This window comes from Vicugna pacos, chromosome 19 (assembly GCF_048564905.1).
Source record: "Vicugna pacos chromosome 19, VicPac4, whole genome shotgun sequence".
NCBI lineage: Eukaryota > Metazoa > Chordata > Mammalia > Artiodactyla > Camelidae > Vicugna > Vicugna pacos.
Window position 1 is genome coordinate 1788027 of NC_133005.1, and position 6827 is coordinate 1794853.

Consider the following 6827-nt stretch of genomic DNA (forward strand, 5'->3'; position numbering starts at 1 on the left):
GTCTGTGCCAACACCCTCTGTTTGTGTCTTAAATCTTACTTACGAACCTTTATTTTCAACAAAAACAACAAAGGCAATGCTTTCAGTGCCCTGGCTGTGAGGCTGCCCCGCCCCCAGAAGCAGAACGGAACTAGGGCCCAGCACGGGGGGGGGAGGGCCGGCTTTTCCGGCCCGGCCTCGGCTGGGTAGCGGCAGCCTGGCCCATGGTGCCTGGGGAGAAGCGACGCCGCGCTCACCTTCAGCACGAGGCGGGCCCGGCGGGCGGCTGGAGAGCGAACCTTCATCCCGGACTCGCGCTCCGGAGCCCGCGTGGCATTGCTTCCCTTGGCCGAGCCGGACACACGTGGGGCTCCGCCGCTGCTGCGGCATCGGTCTCGCCCTCCTCTCCTGCCCGTCACCGTAGCCCGTCCCCGGGGGCGGGGGGCCGTGCCGCCGTCCTAGCAGGAAGCCGCGGGCGACGGAGATGAACGCGCGCTCGTGGAAGCCACAGGCCCGACAGCCGGCTGCCGTCGTTCCGCTGAGCCCGCCCCCGCGTGGACAGCCGCGCGCCCGCCTCCCTCCGGGGGAGCAGCAGGGGAGGCAGCCGGTTTCTGAGAGCGGGGATGAACGCAGAGCTTGGGAAGCGGAGTGTTACCAGGGACCAAAACCTGCGGCAGGAAAGGGGAGAGGGTGGGCACGGGCAGAGGGGCTAGTCCAGCGGACGTGCAGTCGCGACGGGGCCCCCGTCACCACCCATCGGCAGGAGCTGCCAGATGTTCAGTGTCTTCTTTGATGCGGTCACAAGGCAGCCCCTCCGGGAAGCACGGGAGCTCGGGCCAGGCTGCTCTCCGGGGCTGGGGCAGCGCCCGCAGGGGCCCACGGCCGGCGACTCCGTGCCCACGCCCCCCGCCGCGCGGGGCGTCTGGGCAGCACATCCCGTGCCTGCGGCACGTGGGCAGGACCGCTCCTCGTGGGAACCTCGGTGCAGCACTTCTGTGAACAGCGAATGAAGCCATCTTTGTGGCTGAAACCCAACGCATTGGACCAAGCTGCCCGCTCTTCTGTGTAGGTCTGGAGCCCACGGCGTGCTGGCATCCTAGAGGGCAGGCAAGTCTGAGGCTGCTTTTTTTTTTTTTAATTTCTGATGTGGTTTTTTGGTTTGCATTCATGTTCCAAGTTATTAATCTGCACTGTTGTGTGAACAAAATTACATATTAAATTAACTGCTTCTCTCCATTCTGCTTTCGGGAGTCCTCTAAAGAAATGTGACCCAATTTTTGAAGGTTATCTTTTAGAATTCCAGTTGTTCTTTTTCCTTGGCTGTTTACACACACATACCACGTACTGTCAGCTGAGCGCTGCCGTCTACTTTGGAAGACACACCCATTATAATAGCGTGTGATGATTTGCCAAATGTGCAGTGAAATAACTTTTTAAAAATTTTTTGCAATTAAAAAAAACTCACCTGTAGCTAGAGTCTTTTTAGAAGCATTCACTCCACAAGAATGCCTAGTGAGCACTCCTGTGGAAAGAAGGAAGTCGCGCTCGCGACCCTGAGTTCCGCCGCGACAAGCGTTCTGTGTGTGCCGTTCCGTGCTACTCCTGCAGCGGCTGTGCGGTGGGAGGACTAGGACCAAGCAGCCTTGTCTTACAGGCTCCACGTCTCCCTCAGGGCCGCGGAGCGACTCACCTAAGACACCAGGCCCCCGATTGCAAAGCAACCTCCCATCCCAAATTCTCCCAAGAAGCTGAAGACCGCAAATTCGTAGGACACCTGTCTCCACGTTGAGTTCTGTGCCTGCTGGCCCAGACCAGCGGGGTTGGGGCCAGGGGCCATCGTCGTAAAGAAACAGAAATATGTGGAGAACAAGGAGAACCAGCGAAGGGCTGTCTGTGGAGCACCCAGTGGAGAACGTGATGGGTCCTGGGGCTCACCCAACTGAATCCTCACCGGGACCCAGTGAGCTAGTGGAGCTGTACCCATTTTAGAAAATTTCCAGTATGTTATTAACAGCAATTGGTTCTCAGAAGCGGTGGGACAAGCCATTCAACGCCACGGTGCCTGACTTCAGATCCCCAGCTTCCTCCTGTTCCCTCCCCCTTTCCTTGCTGGTCCCCGAGCCCGTCCCCCCCACTCCCACCACTGCATTTCCCTCGGAAGAATCAGTACCCTTCTGTCCAAGGATCCTAGTATTCTGCAGCGACCTTACGTTTTGATTAATAAACAAGAGTTGGAGGAGAAGGATCAGTGAAACTGTCTTGAATGCACTAGACTCAAACTTAGCAGTTTTCCCCAAGCGTTTCACTTCAGAAGAAAAGAAAAGTAACTTTCCAAATGGAGTCCAGTTGTAACTAAAAGTCATCCAGAGTTTGGCCCTGAACTTTTGACCTCTCTCGGACCACTCTGCCCTGGCAAAGCCCTCGGGTTCGCCACCTGCTCACTGGTCCTCCGTGATGAGCCGGGTCCTCGTGGCAGGAGTGAGACTTTAGGGAGGGTGTGGGCAAGAGTCCCAGGGGAGCTTTTACTTGTCTGGCCCTGGTCATCCTCGAATCTGCTCCACCCAGCACCTGCCAATGTGTTGATCTCCGTGCTCAGATGCACAGTAGAGCTCTGGAAGACTTCCCTGCACTCACTGTAAAGAGACGGGGGGCCCAGGCTAGGGTGGAGGCCAGAAGCACCCAGACTGGATTCACTCCCATCTCCCACCCACCTGCTGTGAGACCATGGACATGTTACTTAATCTCTCTCGGCCTCAGTTTTCTCTGCCAAATGGAGATGAGAATTACTTCCCAGGGTATATTTTATAAGGAGCCAGAATGTGAACCTGTGTGAGCCTGGCTTATGTAAAAGTTTTATTGAACTGAAAGAAAGAGAAATACACAACCTATAAATGTAGAGTTATGACTTTTAGATAAGCAAGGATTTCTTAACAGGATACAAAGAGTTGTAAGCACAAAGGAAAAAATGTATATACTGGACTACATTAAAATTAAGAACTTCTGTTCACTGAAAAATATCACTATGAGAAGGAAAGGGCAAGCCACAAAGTGGGAGAGGCGATGGCCGTGCAGACATCGGACAATGCCTGCAAATCAACAAGGAAAAGTCAGACAAGCCAATGGGAAAGGGTCAGGAGACTCACACTGGCACTTCACAGAGACCCCCAAATGGCCAATAAGCACATGAAAAGATTCTCAGCATCATTCGTCATCAAGTAAATGCAAATTAAAACCAGAATATGATAGCCCTAGACATCAACCAGAATGGTTACATGGCTAATTGAAACGAGCGGCCAAAATGGAAAAGACAGACTATTCTAAGTGTTGATGAGTATGAGGAGCAACTAGAGGATCAATATTCTTCCAAGAGCTGAGTATAGAGAGGCACAGTTTGGAAAATAACAAAGCTTTTACATGACCCCAAAGAGTTAAAATGGCTACTGCTCCACCACCCATCGGATCGAGGCAAGTTTATATTCCAAAGCTGGATACAATAATCATCAGGGCCCAGAAAATAAACACACGCTGAGTCACGATGAACTCTCTGCCTCTGAACCAGCAAGAGGATGAGCCTCTCACCCTATTCCTGTGCCAGGCCAGCCAGCTGCTTGCCTCCTGTTTTGTCTCCAACCCTCTTGACCAGGCACAGAAATGACCAGGTTGGTATCTCATCAGGGTATAAAAGAGAGACAGAGGCTATGCCGGCAACATGGTGGTTGTAGAGTGGGCACTGCTGATTGACCCTGGCAAGTAGGGATAGCTTAGATAGGTGACCTCAGGGCCCCAACTGGGGGAGACTTCTACTTACAGCCAATCTTATAGGTCACTTCATTGTCATGTTGTGTGTTCCCGGGTCCACATGCAACTCAAAACTACAGTGAGGTATCACCTCACACCAGCCAGAATGGCCACCATCAAAAAATCCACAAACAATAGATGCTGGAGAGTGTGTGGAGAAAAGGGAACCCTCCTGCACTGTTAGTAGGAATGTAGTTTGATGCAGCCACTGTGGAGGACAGTATGGAGGTTCCTTAAAAAACTGAAAATAGACTTACCCTATGACCCAGCAATCCCACTCCTGGGCATATATCCAGAGGGAACCTTATTTCAAAAAGATACACACACCCCAATGTTCATGACAGCACTATATACAATAGACAAGACATGGAGACAACCTAAATGTCCACTGACAAATGACTGGATAAAGAAGTTGTGGTATATTTATACAATGGAATACTACTCAGCTATAAAAAAGAATAAGATAATGCCATTTGCAGCAACATGGATGGACCTAGAGAATGTCATACTAAGTGAAGTAAGCCAGAAAGAAAGAAAAATATATGATATCACTCATATGTGGAATCTAAAAAAATGACACAAATAAATTTATTTACAAAACAGATACAGACTCACAGACATAGAAAACAAACTTACAGTTACTAGGGATAAAAGAGGGGGTGGAGGGATAAATTGGGAGTTCAGTATTTGCAGATATTAATATATATAAAATAGATAAACACCCCAAGGTCCTACTGTGCAGCACAGGGAACTGTGTTCAATATCCCATAACAGCCTATTATGAAAAAGAATCTGACAATGATACACTTATGTATAACTGAGTCACTATGCTGCACACCAGAAATTAACACAATATTGTAAACCAACTCTACTTCAATTTAAAAAAAAAAAGACACAGGATCCTGTATAATAAAGTGCTTTAGAGATTTTGAAAAACTGCTTTTAGTGGCATCCAGGATGGACCCATATTGACCAAATTATGTTTCCTGGGCTGATGGTGTTTTACTGTTCTGTGCAGTCTGGTTTTCTAAGAAAGAATAAGAGGTGAGACATGCAGGAGATCAATGAAGAATTCCCTGTGAAATTAGACATGGGGGGGGTGAGCACAGGAGAAGGTGGGGGGACCCTCACGCCGTAACGTGTCTGAAACCTGAGAGCAGCAAGAAGGAGAGACCGGCTGCAGACTACAGTTCTGGGACAGTCCCAGCTAATGCAGCCGAGGGTCACCAGGCGAGGTCTCCCTGACGCGGAGCCCCGCGCTGGGCAGGGTCGGGCTGCTTCCAGCAGCCTGGCTGTGCTCAGTCGTTGGCGGGGAAGGTGTGACCTCGGTATATTTGTGGCAGTGGGTCTAAGGGTGCGGAGGGCGGACCTGTCAGTCAGCTCTGCTCCCTAGAGCAGACACCCTCCAAGGGTTAGCGCCCAGAGGCGCCCCTCCAGGTTCCGTTTCCTGATGAGAGCTGGATCCCGCAGTGACAGGAACTGTAGTGTCACTAACTGATGATTCATCTTATGCCAGACCTTCCATATCAGAGACCCATAAACTGGGAGCGGAAGAAAGGAATGAATCACTGCGATGACTCTGCACGTACCGGGCACTGTGCTAGGTACCCTTGCCTCTTGGGAAAGTCAGGACACACAGCAGGAAGCACCAGTCTCACCGTCAGTTCACTTTTCATCTTGGATGTTTCCGGAGCCCCCAGATCTCCATTCATTAAAAAAAAATTCCCAGAGGTCCTCTGATGCTCTTCAGCTCCTGTGCAACGTGTGATGATGTCTTCACTTACCGTGCGTGGCGCCTGTCTCCGCGCTGTGACGCTAACGAGGAGGAAGGGTTTGTTCTGTTTAGCGTGCACTCTAGCGCCTGCGTGGCGTCTGTTCCTCAGCCATAAATAAGTCGGAGCTAAATTAGTGAATAAACTTTTCATCACCTGCACCTTGTCAGTGAGGGTCTGATTCCCCGTCACCTTAGAAATAAAGCATCTTTTTTTTTTGTTATAAACATTTATATTTAGATAAGCACGTAATTATTTCATTTATGGTGTCATTTAAGGGAATAAAGTCAGAGCATCGTGAATAAGCTCTCTTGTAAAACCTCAGTCATTCTCTGAGGTCTGCGTCTGACTGGACTCCCCTCTCCCTGTGACAACATATACGGTCTGTTGAGAAACACTAAATCAGGTGACCCCTGGGTATGGTGACCGCAAATCCCAGACTTTCTGGAGCAGGATCAATTCCCAGTGTCCCCTCTGTCTTTTTCCATGCAGATATATTCACAAATCATAAACAAAACATTCTTTGGCAGACAGCTTCCCAATTTTTGATTTGGAAAATATGGTCACCAGATTTTCAAGACTTCTGGAAGGTTTTCTTAGGATCTGTTTGGGGAGCTTCGGGTTTGTGCAGAGCCGTTTGCCTGAAAATAAATTTAAGTGTCCCCAGACCTATTTTCCGTCTGTCAACAGCCCGTCCCCTTAAATCTCAGAGGGTCTCCGTGCCTCCTGGCTGGCCCTCCCCACCTTCCTCTGTCCCCCCTCCCTGCCCGCCTCGCTCTGAGGCCTCCCCTACCTCTGCTCTGCGGCACCGCTGTCAAGAGTGCTGTCTGACTTCACGTGTTTGAGGCCCTTTCCCCGAGCTTGTGGGAGGAAGGTTTATGTAGATTTTTGAAGACTGTCTTCAGGCTACAAGTCCCCAGAAGCAGACCTCGAGAGAAGAGGCTTTTCGGGGAGGTGACCCCAAGCAGAATGGGGGACAAGAGAGCTGAGACAAGGAGGGATGTAAGTGGGTAAGTGAGCGTGGTGAATGCCCCAGGGTCGGGGGGGGGGGGCAGCTGGGGCTCAGCCCAGGGAGCCTCCAGGAGACAACACAGAACACACGTGTCCCACTGAGCGACGAGTGAGCCGTGGCTCTGATCCACCCGTGGCCATCTGAGATCAGCTGTGAGTCACTCCTGGGGGTTTCACCAACCTCACATGTCAGCCTGCACTCCAGAAGGCTCAAAAACACTCTCCAACAACAAGCCGTGCTGCTCTCCGTAAGAAGCAGAGGGGGCG

At 50.9% G+C, this 6827-nt stretch overlaps 1 long non-coding RNA gene across 1 annotated transcript; it reads left to right on the forward strand.

The window, feature by feature from the left end:
• Positions 1–876: 876 nt before the first annotated feature.
• On the forward strand, positions 877–5710 carry LOC140687225 (uncharacterized). The gene is made up of 2 exons (XR_012061399.1): positions 877–1086; positions 5294–5710. It is a non-coding gene; the product is annotated as an uncharacterized lncRNA (long non-coding RNA).
• The last annotated feature ends 1117 nt before the right edge of the window (positions 5711–6827 follow it).